A 9,385-nucleotide genomic window follows, 5' to 3' on the forward strand; every position below is an offset into this window, starting at 1 on the left:
ACTTTTGTGCTGCTTTTTAAAATTAATCTACTATAATTACTCCATCATCCCTCTTTTTCTCTTTTTGTCCCATAACAACAAACCAATTAAATTCTTAGGTTTACAGTAGTGATGCAGCAAGGCAAAAACAAGAAATTGAAAACTGATTTTTTTTTTTTTGTATTGGTTCAACAATTCATTTCTGACCAAAAGAAGCCCTCTGTTGTGTACCTTTAACACTGTACCGTACTTTTCCCTTCACTCACAACATTTGAAAATTTGACCAAATTTCTTAATTTAATTGGACTTCAGTATAAATGCTATAAACATTTACCACTGTACGTTTAGTTAATTTGGAAACATTTCTGAGAAACAGCAGCTTTAGAAAAAAAGAGCCAAATCCTCTTTCAGAGATCATTTGGACACTTGAGTTTAAAAACGGCCCATGTGCGTAAGGAGGTTGTGTCACTGTTCTCTCTTTTGAGTGTGAATTCATCTATGTGTCACATACAAGTAATTTATACAGAGTCATATTGAGATGCATACATCAAAACTAGCATTTCTCACCCATATAATGGTCCAAACCAATTAGCCAATTAAATAGTCAATTGCATTCAGCATCAACTCACGATGAATGTATAGCAGTTAATTTAAAACATTAATACGTCAATGATGTATGCTTTCCTTAACCTTTGATTGTTACGCCTAAAACAGGGTGGCTCTTGCTTTTATAAAAGAATCTTAAGTAGGTCATTATACTTGATTTGTGAAAACTAGAGATGTTTTATGTATGCCATTACTATCCATCTTTCTGATTAACAAACATACGCTTTAGCTTAATAGGACCTTCACCCGCCTCTTAACAAAACATGCGTTGGTCCCTGTATATATGTTTAGATGTTTCTAAATAGGTTCTTCTGCTCTCCATTTCCATTTGCAGCCTTCTTCAAAACCCAAAACCTTTTCACTGAGACGTTTTGTGCCTGATTAGCTCCTTCTGAAGTGCCTCACATCCTTGCTTGGCCCTTAATGCTGTCGGCAGCCATCGAAGACCTTGCTGCACGGTGGAAATGATCATTCCCGCATTATTGAGGCTCCACTATTTTTAACTGCTGAATGAAACCTCCTAACCTTTCCCTTTTCACACCAGAGCACATGTCTGAAAGGTAACTGCCCCAATAATGCACCTCGACATGTGTCAGGTACGCTAACCAAGACCTGCGCTCCAAGAAATAAAGGTAATTTGATAATTCTCTGTTAGAGTATGCAGAGTGAAGAGCACTTATAAAAGTGTTACCTTCATTGTTCCTGCTTTGAAAACGCACATAAGGTCATAGTTGGAGCTAATGAGCCCATATGAATGGGATGATGATTTTTTTTTTTTTTTTTGAAATGCTGGAAACTTGTTTAAGTGGGATAAAAGCACAGATGGCTTCTGCTGTGTGCTTCCATTTTTACAGATGAACAACTAACTAAACAAATAAAAAACACTGGAGTCAAGCGAAGTCAGTATGCCTGTAAAAATAGTTTTGGATATGCAAAACACTGGTTCAATTCTTGTTTTGTATTCCAGATACATAAAGCTTCAGTTGAACTGCCATATATACACATGAGGTAAGGTATTGTAACAATATGTGTGTTGTGATGTATAGTGTTTGCATGGGCTTCATTGCTGTTATATTTATATGTCACTCTGAGTTTGGTCCAATAGAAATAATAATAATGAATGTGAACATAAAGCAGAATGACAGAAATTAACCAATACACACACATATATATATATATATATATATATATATATATATATATATATATATATATATTATATATATTTTGCTTTGAGAATATTGCTAGTTTTGAAGCCTACAGTGGTACTTCTGTTGTACAAAGCTGTCTGTGTTCTCTGAGTATTGTATTTACCCATCTCAAACAACATCTTAAACCAAGAGGGCTGTTTGGACAGATGAAATCCATCTCCGCATCATATTTAGGCTTTTTTATCCCCAAATGCTGGCACAATATTTGTAACTCATGTCTTTGAACACTCTGTCAACATTTAATATCATCCATGCTAGACTTTCCCTTCATATGACCAATATTGATTTGAGAGTTGCGGTTCATTTTCTATGAGCACCTAAAGGGTCGATTGTTCAGAAATCCTGCAAGGAGACGGCAAACCATGCAAAGACACTCAATAAAATGAAACTTTTGTTGAGGTGAAAAAAGCGGAACAAGCCTAAATATTGACAAAACGTATTTGACTAGGGCTTGCTGTTCCTGGGATTTTGTCAAGCTGTATGGGAGCTTCAAGCCGGCTGTGAATTGAGAATGAAGGTCTGCATGCTAGAGCATGTCCAGGGAGCCCCATGGCTGTTGTAGTGAGCGTAGGACTGACTTAATTTCCTTCTCAGGTACCACACTTGGTGTCAACAATACAAAGAAAGAAAGATGCATGCAAAAGTGAAGGAACTAAGACAAAAGTATGAGGGATGGAAGGAAGACGAGAGGAAAGAGAAAGGAAATAAGGCAAGGAGGAGGAAAGAAAGAGCAGAAAGACAAAGTTGCATGGCAGAAGGAAGAAAAAAATACAGGGAAGGAAAGATAGGAGGAAGGAGGAAGGAAAGAACACGGTTTGAAAGGAGGAGAGAATAAAGTAGGAAGGCAAAAAAGAAGGAATGAAGGAAGAAAAGCAAAAAGGAGGATGGAAAAAGAAAAGTAATGAAGGCAACAAGGAATGAATAAGGTTAGAGGACAAAATTTAAGAAAAAAGTAGGGAAAACACTGGAAGGAGGAAAAAGAAAGCATAACGAAAAGAATGAAGAAAAAGAAAAGAGAAGCAAAAAAGCAGGAATTAAAGTTTAAAGAAAAGAAACCCACACACAAAATACAAAGTAGAAGAAAGAAAAACACAATATACTAAGCAGGAACACATGATCAATGGATACAGCATAGTTTGTAATATATTAAATACATGTTCTCTGACTGAGATCTCGTCCTTATGTTGTGTTGCGTATAATAATATATTTTACAGCACAGTAAAGACTTTATAAATGAAATAAAATGTATATAAACCTTTTTGCGCTGTAGAAGTGAACAAAATCTGCGGCCGGCAATGAGAAGTGTTCTCTCCTGTGGACTCAAAAAGCCCGGTCTGACTGTAACTCAGCAGTTGGGTTGTTTCGACGGAGACAGACTCAACCCAGTGGATGGGTAGAAGAAAAAAAAAAGTGACCCAGCAGCTTGGTGACAAAAAATTTTTAAAAGAAAAATTACCCAACAAGCATTTGGGTAAAAAATAAAATAAAACATAACAGCATCTGGTTAAAAAAAGTAAAAACAACCCAATAAAATGACCCAACAGGCTGAACCCAGCATTTTTTTGAGTGAAGGAAGGAAGAGAAAAGGACGACCGATAGAATGTTGCAAGGGGGAAAAGAATGAGAATGACTAAAATAGGTCCCATCCCAGACAAGATATTTTTTAGCTATTTTTCTAGCCGAGCAATCCCCATCTTGAAGCATAGAAACAGCATATATTGGCTAAGGCATGGAGACCAACCAATCATGAAGTAATTTTTTTTTTTTTTTGTATAAGAACCATAAAGGTTACTGAACTTTGTTTAATTAACTCTCGGATAATAATCTGCATTCACGTCTGTAAACCCATAAAAACCCATTCAATGGACATGGAGAAAACCACAGAGAACGATCGCACAACACGCGCCCGAGACAAACCTCCAAACACCCTCGCTGCATGAAGCTGTCGGAACATAATTCTAAAATTACTCGGCGAAGCTAACTCATTAGCATACTCATGCACTGGAGGGAAATGCACTGATTATGTTTTACTTTACACTGATGACTGAGATGTATTCATCTGCTAGGACCGCGGCTTTGTGTGTCCGCGTGTTCAACCAGGGGTAGAGAGGGGGGACGGATACGTAATAATCATCCTCCCTAGATTAAATGGAGGCCATTAGACAGATATTAGGGGTACAATTGGGAGTATTGGGCCAGGCTGTCCGCTAACGCTCTTCACTACGATCAACGAGTGAGTCACGGCTCTGTCTAATGGTTTATCAGCCGTGTAGATATAGGACCGTGGCGTGGCTGCGTAGGGGAGCACACCGGGAGGCCTGGCCGTGGATTTTTTATCGGTCTATGTATCCGGCTTCTGTTCCCTTCTCTCCCAGCATTACCGGGAAAAAGTCATTACCGCTGTAATTATTTTCAAGAAGATGTACTTAGAGAACTCACAAATATCAGCGAATTGCATGCTTTCTTTGATAAATACTATAACATTCAGGGGGGTTACGTATTTTGCTGTACAGCCGCGCTTTTTTGTGGGGTTGTCATCTAGGGTATGTCCATTTAGAAGTAGGCTGTTTTACCGCGTTTGCGTCCACGCGTTAATTGGACGTAATTAAGGACATGCAAGCACCACAGAAAGGATGAGAGCGGTACGCATTATGGGGTAGAGGCATGTTCGAAAGGGAACGTGTAGGCTGGTTCTGTCAGAGAGGCACGAGGCAAACAAAGCTGCTCGGTCATGACTGAGAGCGCCATGAATAATCTCTGATTGAGGCCAATTATCACAGCAGACATATCTGACAGAAACAGAGGCGGAGGAAAAATGAGTAAGACCTATTAATATTTGCAAAAAAAAAAAAAAAAACCCCGCACGTGCGCGCGGAAAATAAATACATCGGGTTCGCGCGAAAAGTGAACAGGCGGAAACAATATGGTGCCGAATGATCCATAGGCGAAATTAGACCAGAGTGTGTCAACACACTAAATAAAATGAGGCACCTGTTTATAATAGTCACATCCCTGAAAAAAAGCTTATTTCTCCTGAAGGGACCCCTACTGATGAGAGGACACCCGACTAATCTTTATGTGACCTGTCCCTAGCTGCGGGGGACGGGTAGAACACAGCGCGTGCCCGGCGGTACAATAGACACACAGAGATTCGTATTGACAGCTTACGGTCGGGGGTATCGTTCTGCACCCCGTGATGGCATAATCACATTATGGATGAGAGTGAAGCGTTGTCTGTATTAATAGGCATCGAGTCAGTTGGGTTTTGCCCTGGTGAGCCCCTGCGCCGGAAAGAAAGAAGGGTGGTATTGGAAAACATTCAGTCGGTATGACTAGTGCAGTGCTGCCACCGTGTGGCGAGTGCGCAAGTGTGAGCATGCGCGTATCTTCAAATTAAAGTCACGCTGGTTGTGTTTAAAAAACGAGGGAAAATTGACTTATGTTGTTTCCTTTTCAGAGCTTCTTAGAAGCCTTTGCATTGATTCGTGAAGGTTCTGTGACTTTATTGCTGGTCAGTTATATTATAAATGTCAGAATGTCAAAAGCACGCGTACATATTTCATTGCAATGCTTTTCTCCATTAAGGCCACAGGAGGGCAGTACTGACAGTACTGGTAGGTTCTCCTTAATGGAGAATGGCAAAAACACTTTATAGTGGTACGTAGTTACGCATAATATCCCTAGTTTTCTGTCTGTAGCTTACATTACTTTTTTAATGTTTTTTTTCCTAGAATGTTTTCGCAAGGATCAGGTCGAATCCAAAATGAATGTGATTAAAACTGAATGATTAGTTAGCAGTTAAACAGAGGTACAGTTCTGATTAAGATGTTTATATAGATTAGAGATTTAATTTGAAAATAACTAGTATTATTTTCACGTGAACATCATTGTAGTCTCTGGGACTGGGACCCAAATGTTAAAAATGGTTAATCAATCCCAACAGAAATAAGGGCTTAAATAATTATATTATAATTCATTTTTTTCCCCTCATCTGCAGCTGTATTTACAGTAAACACACAGCAGAGGCTGATTGTCTTGACCAAATAGGCTACAACAAGACAAATGCTTATGGGAAATGGCTAAAAAAAAGCAATCTCTCTCTGTCATATTCAATTAATGTTTATATAATTTGCCCACATGAGCTGGACTAATGATTTTCTTATTGATTTCTCGCTCTAATTTTAGGGAAGCCTTCTCTGGAGGACAAGATCTGGGAGTTTATCCTCAAACGCAGAATAATAGCATGCCGCGTCAGGTATTTGCAGCTAAAACACATGCATTTTGAATTCATGTAATATTTATCATATTTACTGTATAAAGGAAACCTTACCTTCCTATGTAGTGTTTTATATTTATATATTAAAAAATGCATTTGCATGATGGCAGATCTACAAAAATAATTATGAAAATGATAATTAGACACTAAAGTTGTGATGAAAAAACAGTGTTCATTGTTACAAAGCAGCTAATAATTATTCTGTGTGCAGCATATTAAAATAAAATGTGAGCCAATATTTATTGTTTGCAAACACGTGCTTAAGACAGTTTATTCAGCATTAAATGCTTTAATGTGAATAATTCCTTCGCTGACGAGGTCTATTGGAAATGTGCAAGAAGGGAGCTACAATTACACATAAATAAATATTCCTGACAGTGCTAACACAAAGCCTCTCAACGTGCATTAACCATAATCCCCGACGGTTCCTGCCGTTTGACCATTTAATAAAACTCAATTAAATGTAGTCGTCGTAGAGCTTTTGTGCAGAGATCCGTTACACAGGCAAGAAAAAAAGCAGACTCAAGAGGTGTGCTTGTTGTGTGTAGTGTCGTTCCAGCATGTGTTAAACCAAAACAAAAGGAATTAACTTCTCATTCATGGACGTTATATAAGCACTCTATTGAACTTGTATCTGGAGGCCTGTTTGATGCTCAACAGCAAACAATGACAGCGCCCCCATGTGGTTCGACAGAAGCCCTGCCCATTTGTGCCTCCACTGCCACTCTCTTAGGAAATGAAAGGTATTAGTGGAACAGTTGTGTTTTACTTTGAAGGCTGACATCAGCCTGTTTAGCATTTTTGAAGCTTGATCAAAGCAAAACTGAAGCATTTACACACATCACATATCTTCATCTATTCCAGCAACTGTGCTGTGATTTTATGCAAGCGTTTTTTTTTTTTTTAGCATTTATGCAATCAGATTAATTATTCATAAGCTTTAATTTGACTGCTAGTGTCTTTCTTTATCTCACCACTAGGTGGCAATAGTTAGCTTTCTAAGTGCTCGAGCCGTGTTTGAATATTTCACCATGATTGAGAGTGACTCGATGATTTTACAAGGCTTAGAAGTAAAAGCGAAACATATATTTCTTATCTAAGTAAGTTAGATTTAATGTTCACTCTTCATAAAGTCTAAAATAATAATACATTGATGCTTAGAGTGGACACCATATGTGAACGAAAAAGGCTGTCCATTCTGTAATTTGTTAAACTTTATATTCCCAGTTAAACCATTTAAAAGCAATAGGCCTCTGCAAAATCACACACAAAAATACAGTTTAACCGGGCGGTAAATGCTGTAATAGTACTGTGACGTATTTAAGATATAAAATTGTTTTCAGTGCAAACACAAACACTGACTTAACTTTTAGTTAAAATAATAGTTTATCAAAAATTGAAATTTACTTAATATTTTTTTTTTACCCCCTGGCCATCCAAGATTTATACGCCTTAAATATGACTCATATATTATATGATTCAAAGAGAAATTTCGATTTTGGATGGTAACATTGCAGGATTTTCCTCCATTTTATGCAAGTAAATGGGGCTCTTTTTGATGGCCCAAAATCCATATGTAGGCAGCTTCAAGGTTATCCACACAACCCTGGCCAGCAAATTAGAATCTTCTTCAACATTTGTAAGTAAAAAATAAATCATTTTTTATTTTTTTCTGGAAACGACTCATCGTTTCACTAGAGAAGACCCTTATTTGTTGGCTGGGGATGTTTAGATTACTTAGAAGTTGCTTAAATATAGATTTTGGACCATCAAAAATGGTCCACGCTGAGCCCCATTCATTACCACTGGAGAAAAATATTGGAATGTTTTGCTCCAAAACTTTAAATTCTCTTCATCTAAAGAAAGAACATCATATACATCTAAAATGACCCGGTGGTGGTTCATTTTTTGGTGAACTATCCCTTAAAATAACGCAAACAACATTTGCGAATGAACTGCTTGAACAATTAATTCTTAATGAAGTCCCTCTTAAAGTGTAATTTTCACAGCTGATATCTTCTGTAGTTTTATTTATTTATTTATTGGAAAGCCTGATTTTCAGTGTTTTTTTGGCTTGAATGTTTCACCAAGGTACTTAACAGTACAACCCAATGAACTAATCAGTCAAATTAGCCCTGATTAAAGTCCATGGTGTGATTAATGAGATTAATTAGCGTTTGTGGGTGGTATCAAGTGCTCATATTTTGACACCATTGAAACTGCAGGAAATTAACAGCATGGCGTATTTCTTAGCATGTTCCTCTGTCTAAACAACGCCCCCTCTCTGCAGCAGTCTGGTCTGAAACATGTCATAAATCCGAGGGAACAGAGATGTTGTCCAACCTATGGAGGGAAAACCGAAGGAGAAAATGAAAGAGAAAGAGTGGACATCATGCTGCTCGCCAACAGACAATTCCAGCCACTCTGTCAGACAGCAGTTGACTGCTACTCTGCTATTCCTGTTAGAGGACTGAACCCACTCTGCCTTGTTGGCACAGATATTTTTAGCCCTGGCGTTTTACAGAGAGACCAGCACTAGAGTGATGGGGCCAGACAGGCCTCCAACTGCAAAAGGGCACAGCGGTGGGATGAAGAGGGCGGAGGCGGGCAAGGTCACATGAGGCCACTGGAGACGAGAGACTGGAAGATGATGTGATGAGATCTGGTGATTGAGTCTTGTAGAATCTGTCTTTGAAGAACTGCATCTTATACCTCTAAAAAGGCTAGCATGGTATTTTTAGCTTAAAATAAAAATATAACTTAGTCGCAACTTTTATTTCACAATTCTGGTATTTATCAGATGTAAGAAAAAAATATATATATAACAAAAATGTGAACTCATAATTCTGAGGAAATAAAGTCAGGATTTGCTAGACATAAACTCACAATTCTGACGTACCTTCTTATATTTTACAGTTTACTTCTCGCAATACTTAGTTTATATCTAGCTAATTCTGACTTTATTTCCTCAGCATTCTCAGTTTACAATTTTTTTTACTTTATTTTTTTTGTTACTGCCACAAAATAACGAAGGAAATTGCGACTTTTTATCTCACAGCTCTGACATTTTTTCTCGCAATACTGAGGAAAAAAGTAGAAAAAGATAGAAGTCATTTGCAAGATATAAACTCAGATTTCTGACTTACCTTCTCGCATTTCAGTTTAATTCTAATTCTAATCATACAATAACATAAAAAAGTAACTGACTTTTTATCTCACAATTCGGACTTTCTTTCAGATGTCAGTTGCAAGTTTATATCTCGCAATTCTGAAAAAGTCCAAAAAGGCTGAATTGAGGTACTCTTAACAGTAT

General features: G+C 37.7%; 1 long non-coding RNA gene across 1 annotated transcript; it reads left to right on the top strand.

The window, feature by feature from the left end:
• The first annotated feature begins 1,873 nt into the window (after positions 1-1,873).
• On the top strand, positions 1,874-8,993 carry LOC113080858 (uncharacterized). Its single transcript, XR_003282036.1, has 3 exons — positions 1,874-4,615; positions 5,982-6,051; positions 8,363-8,993. It is a non-coding gene; the product is annotated as an uncharacterized LOC113080858 (long non-coding RNA).
• The last annotated feature ends 392 nt before the right edge of the window (positions 8,994-9,385 follow it).

This window comes from Carassius auratus, unplaced genomic scaffold, assembly GCF_003368295.1.
Source record: "Carassius auratus strain Wakin unplaced genomic scaffold, ASM336829v1 scaf_tig00032278, whole genome shotgun sequence".
NCBI lineage: Eukaryota > Metazoa > Chordata > Actinopteri > Cypriniformes > Cyprinidae > Carassius > Carassius auratus.